Source organism: Cheilinus undulatus, linkage group 14, assembly GCF_018320785.1.
Source record: "Cheilinus undulatus linkage group 14, ASM1832078v1, whole genome shotgun sequence".
NCBI lineage: Eukaryota > Metazoa > Chordata > Actinopteri > Labriformes > Labridae > Cheilinus > Cheilinus undulatus.
The window spans coordinates 6,642,463-6,658,477 of record NC_054878.1 but is presented as its reverse complement, the minus strand read 5'-3'; the positions used below and the strand labels follow the sequence as shown (position 1 = coordinate 6,658,477).

General features: G+C 39.0%; 1 protein-coding gene across 7 annotated transcripts in view; it reads right to left on the bottom strand.

Moving 5' to 3' along the window:
- The window catches only part of tab2 (TGF-beta activated kinase 1 (MAP3K7) binding protein 2), an 81,270-nt gene that overhangs the window by 42,207 nt on the left and 23,048 nt on the right, over positions 1-16,015 (bottom strand). The window contains exons 1-2 of one of the 7 annotated variants that reach the window (XM_041804985.1): positions 10,209-10,256; positions 9,946-10,094 (exon numbers count right to left, since the gene is read on the bottom strand). The exons of the other annotated variants lie outside the window; for them this stretch is intronic. The gene's annotated coding sequence lies outside the window, so the exon portion shown is untranslated. Of the gene's footprint in view, positions 1-9,945; positions 10,095-10,208; positions 10,257-16,015 lie in introns of those variants that run through there. 7 annotated transcript variants of the gene reach the window in all.

The window sequence follows — 16,015 nt, the reverse complement described above, 5'->3', positions numbered from 1 at the left end:
CACATTTTTGGCCATCTTACCCAGATCCACTTGTAAACCATAATAAATTCAGCACCATACATAAATAAATATTGTTAGAAATTCTTAAAAGGAGTTAAAATCCAAAGGTCAGCTCTTTCGAAAGTGTCTGTCAGACAATCCCACACCTCTGTACAACTGTTGTTTCTTCATGACGCTCCTCCCTGCTTTACTTTCCTTAGGCATTAAATGTCAGGACCACAGTCTGAGCTTAAAATAGAAACCTCAGCAGCATCAAAAAGCCTTATCCTAAACCACTAATCTCTTTGTTTGCCTTCTTCCAAGAAAATATGCATAAAAAAGAGGGTGTGAGTGTGCAGAAAGCCAAACATATAGTGAAACTGAAGAATGCAGAGGCAGAAAACGAGCGTCTCAGCAGGGCTCGAAGTTTTTCCTTACATTGTGGAAACATTAATTGCCTGCAGACAAGCCCAAACACAGACTCCTATTGAGCAGGTATAGTAGAATCTATACGCTTTGCTTTCCAAACCAGCTCTCAGGAAAGATAGGTTACATGATAGAGGTTATGTTTTCCAACCATGAAACACTAAGCACAACAGCGGGCTCCAGATCATGTGACTGTCTGCATTACTTTTACACCTTATTGGGATGGCGTGCTTGGAAAAGAGGGAAATGCTGCAAACTGTTGGCATTCACTGTAAGTTCTGCGGTATTTTTCAGAACATGCCAACAGGAGGGTGGAGATTTTACCCAACCAATCCCAGTCAAGACAATAGGAGAGAAAAAAGCAATGCAAAACTTTAGCATGGGTATAAACAGGTCTATAGAACTGCTGGATGCATGTATGAGGGTTTTATATGACAGGAATTTCACAACGTGGGTGAACAACAGGGCTCTAGCTTAGCCAAACATGGTTTAACCATTTGTTTTCTGCTCCGTATGTTGTCATTTATCACTCACATTACTGCCTGTCCTGGTGGATCCTGTTCTACTGTAGAGAGCTGCAAATTCACAACGCATAGAGACAGTAGTGGACAGTGAAACGATAGCTGTACTTTTGCTACAAAATGCATTTTGGGATATTGTCAGTGCTGGTGTAATTATGCATGTTGTGTTGCAATGCACATCCAGTGCAAAACTGATACTAAAATGTTAAGACAGCTTAGTCTATCAGATACAATAGTTAGTAGATTAAAGCAGCCTAAAGCAGAGTGATCACTAACAGCCAACAGCTCAGACTGAGTCTGTTGACATCTGCATGTGTTGCTCTGATACAGACCAGCTAATTCCACATACTCCATGTCTACAGTGATGCATGCATGCAGCCGTTTTACTCTGACTGATGGCATGCACTGTCGACCACTGGATGTGTTTCCGATGTGCAAGGCTGCAGAGTGCAGCTGAAGATGAGAGATCAAAACATCACAGAAGATCTACAAGTTCAAACAGGAATTGCAAGATCACACAACAACAACAACACAGTCCAACATGAGTAGTATGTAAAAAGCTCTGCCTTTCAGAGGGTGACTTGCTGTTTATTCTGCTGTTATTGTTGGATTTTTTTCTTTTAACAAGAGAAAGTACATCAGGAAATGAAAGGTTTTAAAGGATGCGTGGTGTCCAATAAAATCCTGTAGATTTCCACTGTTTTTAAAAGATTAACTTCTCTTGTCCATGGCGTCATGTGTCAGTAGTGATGAAAAGCTCCTCTTCTTTTTTTTTTCTTCTCTGTTTTGTAAATTGTTCATGTGGGATATAGTTGGTTAAAGCTGTGTTGACACATTTCTGGACTGTCCAATAGTCTGAAATGCACCATGCCAGCACTCCCCGAATTTAAAAAAACAATTGGGAGGGGGGAGGGGGGGGGCAGCTTTTTGCCTTTAGTTCTAAAGGGCAGCTGAAGAGAAACAGGAAATATAAGAAGGAAAGACATGCACCAAACAGCACAAAGACCAGGAATCAGTCCTGTGAGGAGTGCATTGAGGACAGAAGCCTCTGTCTATGGCTGCCTGCTTTACACACTGAGCTACACCAGCATCCCCATACCAACCATCATGAATTAAACTAGTCATTATTTTGTGGTAAAACCCAAAAACTCCAGCAAAGCTTGAGCTCTAATGCTAACAAGGCCAGAGGCCCAGCTGACCAGCGTGCAGGTGAGTTTGTCTGGTTTGTATCTCCAGTTTTAGTGCACAGATGGTTGAGTGGTTAGGTTGCGCCCCATGTTTGCAGGCAGACTGGGTTTGTGTCCAGTTAATGCAAGTTGACCGGATATGCTTTGTATGTTCTGGTTTCTGTTTGTCTACTCTGTGTGGATTTACACATTTGGCAGTAGTGCTGCACAATTAATCAATCACAATTGCAAAGTCAGTCTGTGTAATTACATAACTGCATAAAAGGCTGCAATTATTTCTGTATTAAGTAGTACTTACAAGGTTTATGAAAATGTCTGCAGAAGGCCTTTAAGTTCATAATAGTGCATCTATTGGGTGTAGACGCTGAGATTACTGGTTGTTATTTCTCTGTAATCCTGCGTACATTTCCACACTGATCATTCTAAAACTAAATACTGATGAGTAAATAAGGACGCCTGGTGTAAACACCTAAAACAAGGCTTGTTATTTCAGATTGAGACTTTCTTTAAAAGCTCGACAAATCTCTGCCTCAGGCCTGACTGAGAACATCAGAGCAGGCTGTTGGTAAATCTAGGTTACAGCAGGTGTGTTTGTTGACTTATGCAGAGGTCTTTGCAGGTAGCCGTCCATCACTGGGAGGACTAACGTGGCCTCTATGTGTTTGTCTAAAGCTCCCATTTACCTGCTGTAAAGTAGTCATTATACAGCCGCCGTGTTGTTCTTCTGAGTCACAGACAGGGAGGATAAAAGTCGCTCTGTCCACACAAGTTTAAAGGGTCAGGACAACAACATTCAAAACATGACTTTCTTTCTATTTACCGCTAAAAGACAAATTAATTTTATGTATTAATTTATTCCTCATAACAATCAACTACTGCTGCATGAAATCAAGTAACACCAGAATTCTGAACTTTTATGTGTTTCTAGTAAAAATCAACCTGTTCAACACCACAGCAACAGAAAAAAAAGCCCAAGACACTAACACTGGAAAATTTGGGGGTTTCAATCAACACAAATAGCAGCAAAATTTTCTTTGGCTTCTTATAATGTGTTTCAAAATCTTACTCATTTAAATAATAGTTGGCAACAAAAGTACAGATGCTTCATGATCTCCAGCAACACTTTTAACCAAAAGGGGCCTGTGAATTGCACAAATATGTTGGAAACATTTAGAAAAGAGGATGCAACTGGGAAGGAGCAAGGGTTTCCCTCACTAATCACCAGGTTCATCAACTTTTCCAAACACTACCAATGCATTTTTGCATGTCATCCAATGTGCAAGAGTATAGGTACAGTTTTTAAAAATCAAAATCTGTAAAATTCCCATTTTTTGATGCTCAGGATGTATTTGTTTGGTTGCTGTGGTATTAAAAATAGTTTTGTATAATTTGATTTTTTTTTCATAATAAAAAAATGATCTAATTCTTTAATCAAAAGCTAATTCCCAATTTAACCTAAACAGTTCTTATTTGGGATGCACAGATGCATCAGTTAAACACCAGAACTACAAAATTAGCCCAGTAAAAAAACATCTGTCATCGGCAGTTAATGTATGCATGAATCATTGTCAGTAGTAGATTCTTTAAGCCATTGAACGCTAGCATTTAGCACATCTACTTCTGATTCAGAAAAGGGGTTTATTATTGGCAGAAGATGTGCTCTGTTGGACAAACTTTGACCTGTTTTCATGGTCAAGCATGAGAGAAAATGTTGAGGTGGCATTTAAATTAAAAACATGATGAAAAAACATCAGCATTGATATTGGTCATTGGCTAAATTATCATTTTAAACATTGGGATCAGCCTTGATGTTTACGATCAGTGCCTCTCTATTTAAAATAGATTATTTTAGCATCAGTAAGCATATTCCTGTTGTTGAGTCTTACTGTAAACTCTCTTTTTACCAAATGCTATCCTTGGTGTCTATTTTTAATTTCAATCAGGATAAACAATATAGATTTAAACAACGTTGTATTACCTTTTAGCTCATTTAAAATTTTACTGATACATCTTAAAAACTAAATGTATTGCCTAAATGTATTAAACTCTAGAAGGAAAATGAAAACTCTTCTGGCTTTAGGGTGCAACCTCACTGGGCAATCTGTGCTGTCTCTAAACATGCTTGATCTCTGGGGTCCAGTTTGTTTCACCAGTGCCCTGGACCATGGTAAAACGGGAACTCTTCCTTGGCCTGGGGACAGATGAAACAGGTAAGCTTCAGTACAGCACGGCTGCTCCTGCATGTGCACAAGCATGTGTATACAATATGGACGGGATGTTTAATAGATACGGCTGGTCCTCACAGCAGAAGGTTCCCGGTTCGCTTCTCAGTGAGGGAAGTTTGCATGCATGGGTTCTCTCCTGGAGCTGACTGGTGGCCAGTCCAGCATGTACTCTGCCTCTTGCGTAACTGCTGTCCCTAATGGGATAAGTGGCTCTTGCTCATCCCAGCCGTCCCAAACGGGCTAAGCCGTATAGAAAATGGATGCATGCTCTTCTCAACAATCACGTTAAGATCACTGGAGTGTTAGCCATATCTGACCAAAACGACTCAGAGTAAGCCACAAAGTGAGTAAAGTTACTGTCATCCTGTTTGTATATCTCTCAGTTGTGCTGACTCTGTGAGAGTAAATTTCTTTTAAGCTGCGTGTGTCATTTTACAACATGCTGACGTTTCAACGCACAGGCCTGGAAGCTGGGCCTGATGAGAGTGCACCCTGAGATTGTTAGTGCCATTAAAAAAATCTTTGTTTTTGGTCTTATTTATCCAACGGCCATCTCTTTTATTATAGAAACATTAAGCTGGTTTTCTACGACGCTCACTCAGACACATAACACTCTGACAATCACACTTGCAGGCTGCCTGCAACTTTATAAAGGAAGTAGTAGTTTTCACATGTTTGCTAGACTGTGTATTTGGTTGAACATCTAAACTGATAGATTAAATACTGAAGTACACAGAGGAGTGAGGCTGTTATCAAAGGTGTTATACTGAACCCAGTGTAATGCTGTGCTGTCTCTGATCAGTACAGCTGCTCTCTGTGAGCTCCTGAGTGTTACCGACATCGAGTCATCCAGTGATTCATCAACATGTGGCAGAGGAAACCTGCTGGCTCCTGAAAACACACTCAACAAAACAACTACAGAGCTGAGCAGGAGTGAGCTACATTTACCAGGTACCTCACACTCAACACTTATTAAAGTTTACACGACTGAGAGGTTGAGACCACCGCTCTGCTCAGAACACCACCACCGCAACTGGTTTTTATCCAGTCACTGGCAGACTGTGATGAATGAAGGAACCAAAGTTACATAGGAAAAGAAATCCACCACCGAACCTTAATGTCTCATTTTACTTTAAAATAGACAGCTCAGTGAACAAGTCATACATGAAGTCTTCTGCACCTCCTGTTATCAAACATCTGGCTTTTACCCCCTATTTCCTTTACCAATCCATAACAAGTTCATTTTTTGTTTGAGTTCATATAATAATCTTCAATCTACCTATGAAAGCAGGTCTAACTCAATTATCCCTAGTTTAAGACTGTAGAAACATCCAAAATTACACAAAAACAGTTTAAAATGCAAAATACTTGAAATTTAAATTATGATATTGAGGTTGCAATTACTCACAATCAAGTACAAAAATTTTGAGATTAAACGCGATTAAAATCTTAGACAGTTTAAGCTTTTATCTACAAATATCAATAAAATGCATGATGAATTCCCTCCCAGCCTTCTCTGCTGATCATGAAGCAGAGAGTTAACTTACTCTGGAAAATCTCCCATAGAAAGGGTTTGGAAAGGACAAGACTTTTCACAAAAAATTTCTAAAGCTGATTGGACGAACATTCTGTCTGTCACAACCAGTGTGGTCCAATCAGAGTAACAAGACAAAATGAGGTAGTCAGGCATGTACAGCTGCAGGTAAAACCAGAGCTCTAGAGACTGACGAAGTTCATGAACAGCGGAGTGTCTCTGCAAAACTCTGAGTAAAAGAGAGTTTTTCCCTAAAGCTTGTTGAGAAACGTGCAAAAACATCCTCTCTGCCAAGCCAAGCTTGTAATGTGGCTCTTTACTCTCATCTTAATAAAGAAACTTGGTCCAGGTTTGTTAAAACTGCTGCTATACTACAGCTACATCCGAGCTAAACACCACACTGATGGCAGCCATTGCTTCCAGTACAACTAAACCCCACCTGTAGCCTAATTCTCCTCAAAAGACCCTGATTGGTCCAAACCATTTTTGGTTCCACACAAACATTGTGGATTGGAGCTTTCTAAGATGGATGACAGACCAGCAAATCCATCTGCTTTGCAAGGTTACCTCAGTTAACCAGGGATTAATGCAGATAAACTCTCTGTATAGTTCTTTAGAAGGCATCAAACATTTTTAACAATGTCGAAATTAACGTTAAAAGTTAACATTTAACTGTCCTAGCCAGGTGATTGAATAAACGGCAGCTCATGGTGTCAAGCTGCAGTGATTATCAGCAGACCGCGCATTAACCCCAAGCCAGTTTCTGCTATTTTTGGTCCGCCTGTATTTTTTATTTTTTTGCTAAAATGCCTGAAGAACCGTGACTCTTTACAGCACAATCAAGTTATAGATATCTATTTTTTCAGAACAACCTGAACTATCAGAATATGTGTGCTGCAAAGATGTCAGATGGATGGTTCAGACGTTTTATGGCCAGAAAGACCAAGTTAAAGGACAAAATAGGTATTTAATCTTATAGAACAGTGATACTCAACATGAGGCTGGAACCACATGTGGCCCTTTTGTGATGATTTGTGGCTCTTCTTGTCTTAATTTGAGACATAATTTCCACTTTTACCACTTCTTTTTAACACTTAACCTGCTTTTTGCAATTTTTTGCCCATTGTTGCCTATTTTTGCCACTTCTCACCATATAAGTTGCCTTTTGCAGTTAGATTAATTCCCATTTTTCCACCCTTTTTCTTATTTTTGCCTGAGTCACTTTTCCCTAATTTTCTGCCACATTTAGACCATTTTTGCCACCTGTAACTCACTTTTTTGCCACTTCTCACCCATTTAAGCTGCCTTTTACCATAAAATACCACTTTTTGCAGATTTTTCCAACTTTTGTCTAATTTTTGCCTATTTTTCCCACCTTTTTTAAGATTTTTGCCACTGTTGGACAATTTTTTGCCACCTTTAACTTCTTTGTTGGTCACTTCCCACCCTTTTTTTTTCCCTATTCTGCCCTTTTGTCACCACTTTTCTCCCAGTGTTTGCTGCTTTTTGACCAATTTTGGCACCTTTTAACTTATTTTAATTGCCATTTTTCACCACTCAGATTGTGGCTCTTGCAAATGTGCTTTTTAACAATTTGGCTCTTTGGTTGAGCAGGTTGAGTAACACTGTTATAGAATTTTTACAAATCACAACCAGATGAACAATGACCAAGTCTTATCCATCTTTATTTAGTTCCTACAGGTGACATGTATTAGGAGAATAAATATTTCCTTTTTAATTTCTAACCAGCATATAACTATCTTTCCTCTTCTTATTCTTTGGCTGGCCCTGATTGGTTGCATCACCATAGAAGAAGAAATTGGAGCACTGTGATTGGCTGACAGGCTAAGAGAAGTTGTTGTCTTTTATTTCCAGTGTCAAAATGGAGGTCATCTGGCAAGACTGCTTAGTCTTATAGCAAAAAACGCAATAAAAGCTAACATTATCGTGGATTTAGTAATGTAGAGTTGTAGTATCAAAGCTGTGAACAAACTCAGATTTTTGTCTGGATTAAAAATGTTCTGGAAGGGAAAAAAATACCGAAATCTGTCCATAGATCAGCAAGGGTAAGCTTCCGATTACAATTTATTCCACAGAGATCCATCTAACAGTTCCTGAGATTATCTTCATGATGGTCTGTTTCTTAAACTTTTTACTATAATACAGACTTTTTTTATTTTACATAGAAATCTAAGGTGATGAGCCCATCTGTCAGCAGACTACGAATGAACTGTGAATCTTAACTTCCTTCTTCACAGTAATCCTAAGGTTGGCAAATACCTGCTGTGTAGTCAACTGCTTTAACGGCCGCTGTATGCCCCGTCCTTGAGATAACAAAGCTACAAACAAAAAGCCATAAATACCAGACATAACTTCCATGTCAATCCCACTCCACAGCCCCACCTTCGACAGGATGTCGCTCACACGCACACCTCTTTCTCTATGGTGCAACACTGCAGACACGCAAGCATCAAAGATCACACCCAAATATTCTCTGTTGAAGACATGCTGCTCTGTTAACACAGAAAATATTATTAGCCATGCATCTTCATAGTGACAGTCCTTCACTTCAGTGATTCAGCAGCGTGTTACTCAACAAGGCCAGTCACCAGAGCACGAGGCGAGACTTCAATACATTACCACTAAATCAAAGACTTCAACCTGAGTCTCACACCAAAACTATTGAATTCAATTATCTTAATATTCAGCCTGCACATTAGAAAGACTCAATGAAGACATAACAAAATTAGACACATGATTTTAGCTACAATATGCTATATAAACATGATTTTCCTGAAAATAACATGCAAGCCTTGCAAAAAATTGATGAAAACCTCTCTATTATCATCAATAATCAATAAGAAGAAATCAGTTTCTAATGGATTAAATTAGCTGAAACATTCGTATGTGTGCACTATGTTAAAATGACTGATTTATCTGCGTGCTCCAGCATGTTTTTATGCTTTTTGCTGTGATTACCTCTCCCTGTCCTGCTTTTTTGAAAATGTGCATCAGCTGAATTGTGGACTTTTCCTTTCTTAAATCCAGGACTTTTACTTTGACTGTGCAGAGAGAGAAGAGTGGTGCGTTGTGTTGGTGAAACTTTGACAGCATTGACTGAAAAGTTTTTTCTCTATGCCGAGACAAGTTGGAGCAAAACATAACCAGCTGACAAACTCTGTTTATTCAGAAAAGAAACTTAAGAAATTTCCTCCAGGACCCTGTAATAGGAAACAACACAATCAGGCTGATTTTTCACAGATGCCGTCTCATGTTACTTGCAATTAGGACACACTTACATTTCACCTTATTAGACATTATTTTGTTGTGATCTGTTTGGGTCTAGAAAATTTTTATAGATATTCTTCTGTTTTGTTTACCAGTTTACCAATAAACAGATTAATACACAGCAAACCTGGAGTAAAATATCAATTCAGGCATCTTCTAGGCACCTGCATTCATTTAAAATAATTTACTTAGTACTGGTGTTGGAAAAACCCGAATGAAGCCCAGCCCTATGCATAGAAGAGTCAGAGAGAGAGAGGTAGAGAGGAAGATCTAAACTGAAACAATACCACCCATAATGTGATGTTTATATAACTAAATACCTGCTCTATGAATAAATTCAGAATAAAGTCATTGTGTGAAAACGTAGGTAGTCTTATCCTCAAATAAAACAGATCAGACTTTTACTTTGAAACACATAAAGGAAGCCTCATCATACTTTAAATCCCTTCTTTAGTGTCTTTAGAGTCAACTAGGCTCACAGTTTTGCTTTTCAGGTGGAAACTGAACCATTTAATTTGTTGCTAACAAAAATATTTGTTATTTGACGCATTCTGGCAGAACACTAGGGAGCACAGGCTGTGCTGTGAAGGCAGAAAAGGTGTGTGCCCGTACCTCAATTATCTTGTTTTATTGAATTTTAAAGGCTAAAATCATTATTTTTATTGATCAATCGCAGGCCTAGCACTGACTGATAGATTGCTTAATTTATCATTAACAAAATAATGATTATGATCTATAGTTTTTTGCAGTACTCATATATTTTTGCTCTGAATTATACTACAAACCTTCCTGCTGCTGTTCAGACAGAACAATCCTCCTCCAGTGTAACCGCCTCGGTCAAAGCATTTCCTCTTCCTCCTGCTGATCTCAGACCAGCGACCTCCTGGCCCACCGTGGCGTTAGCCTGGGTGGTAGCGCCGTCTCTCAGCACTCTCTGCGAGGCAAATTGAACACAATGAGACTGCTTGCACTCAGGCGCTCAGCGATGACATGCCAAGTATGCACCAGCCAAATCTTCAGCCTTTATTGCCTTACGAAATGCACTTACTGTATGTCATCATGCTCTTTGAAGCACACAGACAGCAGGACATTAGCAGCACTTCTGTCTTTGGTCAGCTCATTCCTTCAGTTCACTTCACTGCCTGAGCTGTTATCGGTTCTTTATACACAGGAAAAAGACCTCAGAGTGGCTCTAACTTACAGAACCTCACTAAAGGTGTGCTATCAGACTACAGCGACTACACACAAAAAAAGAGGAATTTTAAAATGTTTAGAAGCACAAATACTGTGCATACAAAGAAGACTGAAATATTTCTTTGTCTTAGACAACATCCTGTTGGTCAATGTCATGAATATGTCTATTAAAAAAGAAAGTAAAGTGGCATTATAGCATGCAAAACAGACTATTTAAGCAGGGTATTTATATCACAAATGAAGCTGTCAAAATACATTTGCACTTTGCCAATTTTTTTTTTATCTGTTTTCATGCCAAATATCTTACTTACTCTTTAATCTTAGTTTGTAAATGTTGAAGGTGTTTGACATTGGTCTATTTCTACTGCAAAGCTCCTTGTCCATGTGTTTTTTTTTCCTGCAGCACTCTAAACTGACATGTTAATAATATAAATAGTATTAATGGGATGCAGGAGGATTCATCAATGCATCCAAGCCTCTGTGTGTTTCTGGACCTGTGTCTGCTCGTCCGGAGGAGAAGAAAACTCCCGGCCGGAAATGCTTCCTGCAGCTGTTAGGAGTATCATTCCCCACCTTGAGGCCAACCAAAAGACAAATAGCAGCCAAGTCATGTGACTCCTCTGCAGCAGAGATGCCATTCAGTCTTATCCCAGCCTCCTCAAACATTCAATTCATACTTGTCAGCGAGCAGCACTTTTCCTTAGCATGGAGGTAGCTTAGCTGTTGAACAGCATGAGTTTTGATGGGGCGAGATTGTTGGAGAATATCACTCACAGGAGTCATGTACATCTGAACACTGCTCTGGATAATTTAAGACAAATATGAACAGGATGCACACTAACTCTCTCCAACTGTTTTAAAGTTTGTTCTCAAAGAGGAAGAGGAGCGAATCAAGGCATGGGCCATGGATGAAGACTCATCAAGACTGATGGACACACAAGAAAAAGGGAAACCAAGCTGGTCATGTGACTGAAGGCTCAGGCTCGGTTTGCATTTATCCAGATCTGAAATGAGTCCCATAGAAACATCACCTCCTTTCCCCCCAGTGGATGGTTTAAAGTGTGCTTGGCTCAAACAGACATCAAGACATGTCTAAAGCCCCCTACACTGAAGGCAACCTTTAGTTAACACAGTTATGGTCAATATAGGACATATTTAACGGGCACAGTCTGATTCTGTTTCACTCATACCCTCATCTTCATAAAACCGTAAGACCGTAAGTGTATTTATTTATTTATGCATGTAAATTGTGACATAATTGTGCAATAGCTGTGAAACTGAAATCCCTTACAGTGATCTACATCTTTTACAGACAGATTACGTCTCAGTATGGTTCCATTTGCAGTATGGAGTTTATTCAGCATCAGTGATACTCTGAAATATTGGTGGGTTGAATTTGTTCATGGCAAAGTGTGTCAAATTACAATACCTTTTTTTATATTGCATGCTTAAAATGAAACAACATCCATTATTTTTGCATTCAACTGTCATGAAGAGTTATGGAGAACTAACAGAGAGTCATCTTTCAGACCCAAAGCTGCAGTAAGCAAACAGAGAGAGCACAATGTAGTGGAAGATCAATGGTGAGATCAAGTAGAGAGAAAGATACATAGAGAAATGCAACATTAATTTTTCTAAAAACGTATGAACACCTCAACACCACACACATGAAGGATAATGATTTTCTTTAACACTGCCTAAGTGGCACTGCTGTCTAATTAGTCTGGTGTTGCTGCAGTATTTTACCTTGTTTTTTTTGCATAGGTTTCATTTTGAATGACTCTTAGTACAACTCCTGACTTTCTGGTGTTTGATTAAACTCAAAATAATCCGTCACCTTTCTTTTAGCCCTGCTGGCTGCTGAAAGACTTTCTGTCCATGTTTTGGTAACTTGTTTTGATCTGAAGCATGTGCTGTATCATGTAGTTTAGCATCTGCTGCTGCTGTCTGTTGTCTTTTTTTGTTGACTGCACCATGGAGGAGTGTCGTTTAAAACCGCCATCACAGCATTTACAGCCATATCGATTCTGTATAATCTTTCGGATACACATATGGATCAGAGCAGTGCAACGTCACTTCCTGTTTTTCATTGTGGCCACCTCCCATTTAAGGGAACAAGCCCTCAGATCGAATGGTGGTCGGTTAGAAAAACAGCAGTAACAAGGCACTTAAAAGCCATTTAGTTGTGTTTTGTGCCTTTAAAGATTAAAAAGCCATAACGTAAGGCATGTTTTATTGCTATTAGATGCTACTGGATTTTGGCTTCCATTTACTGCCATTCATTTTCAATGTCTTCCCACAGAAAAGGGCAGGGCCTGCATCATTTGGGCAAAGGATCCAAATGGGTTGCTCTGATTGATAAGCATGAGCTCAGATGATATTACCATATTAGTTCCATAAGCACAGGCCTAGTGCAGAGGGTGTTCAGAACAGGTAGAGTAGGCAAACTTTGCAATGATGGCACTATTTTAATCTTTAGATGAAACTCAAACCAATTTAATTTGTGCAGAAATATGAATGGGGTCTGTGCAGGGCAGATAATTTGGGACTCACTATCTGGGAATCTCTGCTTTAGCATCTCATACAGATAAACATGGTCACGCCAGCGTCTGTCTCCTAGTCTATAAATGGATTTCTTAATGTCCCAATCTGCAGAGCTCCACCCCCTGAACAAAACTGGCACACATAAAATTGGATAAATTTGAAATTACAGACAGAAAACACATCATTTAAAATAATGATCAAAATTACGAGGAAATATTTGATGTTGTGCACACAACATTTCAAGAAAATGTCTTATTTTTCCTGTTTTGTTGTTAAAAATATGTCTAGTTCATGTATAAGTTCAGTGACTAATGTGAAGGTTGACAATCATAAATAACTAAATCCACCAGTTTTGGTGTCCGTAGTGTAATTTTCTGTTGCTGTTGTACTAAAATAGGTACAGATATTGTTTGACATGCTCCACTACTACATCAAAATTTTAAGTTCTGTTACCATGACAACCCCACCACCAGCCTCTATGTGCCCGTATGATGATGTGCAGAGTGTGCAGGCGTTAATCGGCTGCGGTGCGGCCTGCAGACAGCAGCCGGGGAAGACACGGCGCTGGTTCTGCTTAGACTGGCAACAACAGGTGTGCCTCGGAGGTTACCAGTGCCAGTCTGGCCCGCAGCCATACCACACATACACAATACACACTCATATACACAATCATGTACACACTCATCACAGCAGAAGTCAGGGCAGCACATTCCTCTAAGGAATACCACAGCTGAGTGGGTCTGTTATGACATCTCTAACCAGGAGAGGAGGCAGGCTTGGGGGGGGGGGGCAGCGTGGAGAGGAGGGAGGAAGAGGAGGATGTAGGGGTTTGGAGAGAGGGCCAGGGGAGGGAGGAGTGGACTGAAGTAACCCAGGAGTATAACTGCCCTAAAGGCTCAAGTTTTCTGATTTAAACTGGCAGAAAGTTTAAAGATTTTGTGCTAAAATATTGAGAAAACGACTTGGATCACTGAATTTATCAATTCAACACAGTCAAAGGTGTGTCAGTGTTTGTGCTCAATTGTTGACATTCAGAAAACTATTTAAATGTTCACAATGTAGCCTTAATAAGGTAAACTTATATGCTTTAAATGCAACGATATCCACTTGTTTTACTTTCAATAGTCCAGGAACTTTCAAAGTTATGAAAAAAAGGGAATACACATATTTCTAAAACAAACAGCTGTTTATAAAAGGTTGCACACCTGAGAGTGTGGCTGCAGCCTGAAGACCTCTCGTCTCCCAAACTATAGATGAAGTGAAACCGAACAAACCACCCTCAAAATGCCTGTCAATGCTAATGCATAAATCAAAAATATCATTGCATTGTTAAATAAATCTACTCTACTGCAGATATTCAGTAAAATTAAAGCAGTAAGCATGCTTATGCACCATCTAGGTGCTGAAAACAGCCCATCTTCTCTCCTCATGTCTGCATTCATCACACAGGTAACAGAAAAAAATCAGGAAGTAAATGTTGTAATAATACCCCACAGCCTGGTGCGGACTTATCCTGACAGACTGTTAAACAGCAGCTGAAGATAGCGCCCCCCTTGTTAATGCTAATACAGCATGTGATTCAGGAGCAGCCAGTGAGAAACACACCAACATTTACATTCCCATATACAGCATGCATTAAATGGATGAATTTTCCTCTTAACCTTTTGCTGCTCCTGCTATATTCTTCTAAAATGCCTACAAATGGATTACTGAGAAATTAAAACTGGCATGCCCCCAGCCTTTAAAATCAAACCTAACCAGAAACTATATTTCTACTGACGCATGGGCTAACTTCACTGTTGCATCCCTAGTGCACTGCCTGTTTATTGTCCCAAAGACAAAGTTTGCCACAACTTTTAGAATCATTCCTTATAGGTTTTCCCCATTATTCTTTAAATTTACATCACAAATATTGACAGCATGGCAGTCTATACTGAAAAAATGTTATGTAAGAACTCAAACCATATTCTAAAGCATTGAAGCACACCCCTACTAAACATCTATCATGATGGAGAAACTTTTTAAAATGAGAAGACAAAGAAAGTCTGAGCCATAAGCTGTCACAGTCCTAGGGGAAACAGGTCTGTACAATAAACAATGTCTTTGCACAGTTTCTACATAAAACATCTTTGCAGTAACTGTATAAAACCATGTTTTGCACAGTTTCTATATATAACTTCTCTACAGTCTGTAAGAAATGCCTTGCACAGCTTCTGTGCTTCTGTCTTCATAAAACTCTTTGCACAGACTCTTCATAAAACTGTCTTTGCACTGATTCTTTAGAAAATTGTCATTACACTGATTCTTTATAAAACTGCCGTTGCACAGATTCTTTATAAAACTGTTGTTGTGCAGATTCTTTATAAAACTATGTCATTGCATAGATTCTTTAGAAAACTGTCTTTGCACAGGTTCTTTAGAAAACTGTCTTTGCACTGATGCTTTAGAAAACTGTCATTGCACAGATTCGTTATAAAACTGTCTTTGCACAGATTCTTTAAAGAACTGTCTTTGCACTGATTCTTCAGAAAACTGTCTTTGCACTGATTCTTCATAAAACTGTCGTTGCACAGATTCTTCAGAAAACTCTTTTCACAGATTCTTCATAAAACTGTCGTGGCACAGATTCTTCATAAAACTCTTTGCACAGATTCGTTACAAAACTGTCTTTGCACAGATTCTTTAAAAAACTATGTCTTTGCACTGATTTTTCATAAAACTGTCGTTGCACAGATTCCTTATAGAACTGTCTTTGCACAGATTCCTTATAGAACTGTTTTTGCACAGATTCTTTAAAAAACTGTCTTTGCACTGATTCTTCATAAAACTGTCACTGCAAAGATTCGTTATAGAACTGTCTTTGCACAGATTCTTTGGAAAACTATGTCTTTGCACTGAGTCTTCATAAAACTGTCATTGCACTGATTCTACATAAAACTGTCTTTGCACTGATTCTTTATAGAACTGTCTTTGCACAGATTCCTTATAGAACTGTTTTTGCACAGATTCCTTATAGAACTGTTTTTGCACAGATTCTTTAAAAAACTGTCTTTGCACAGATTCTTTAGAAAACTATGTCTTTGAAATGATTCTTCATAAAACTGTCATTGCACTGAT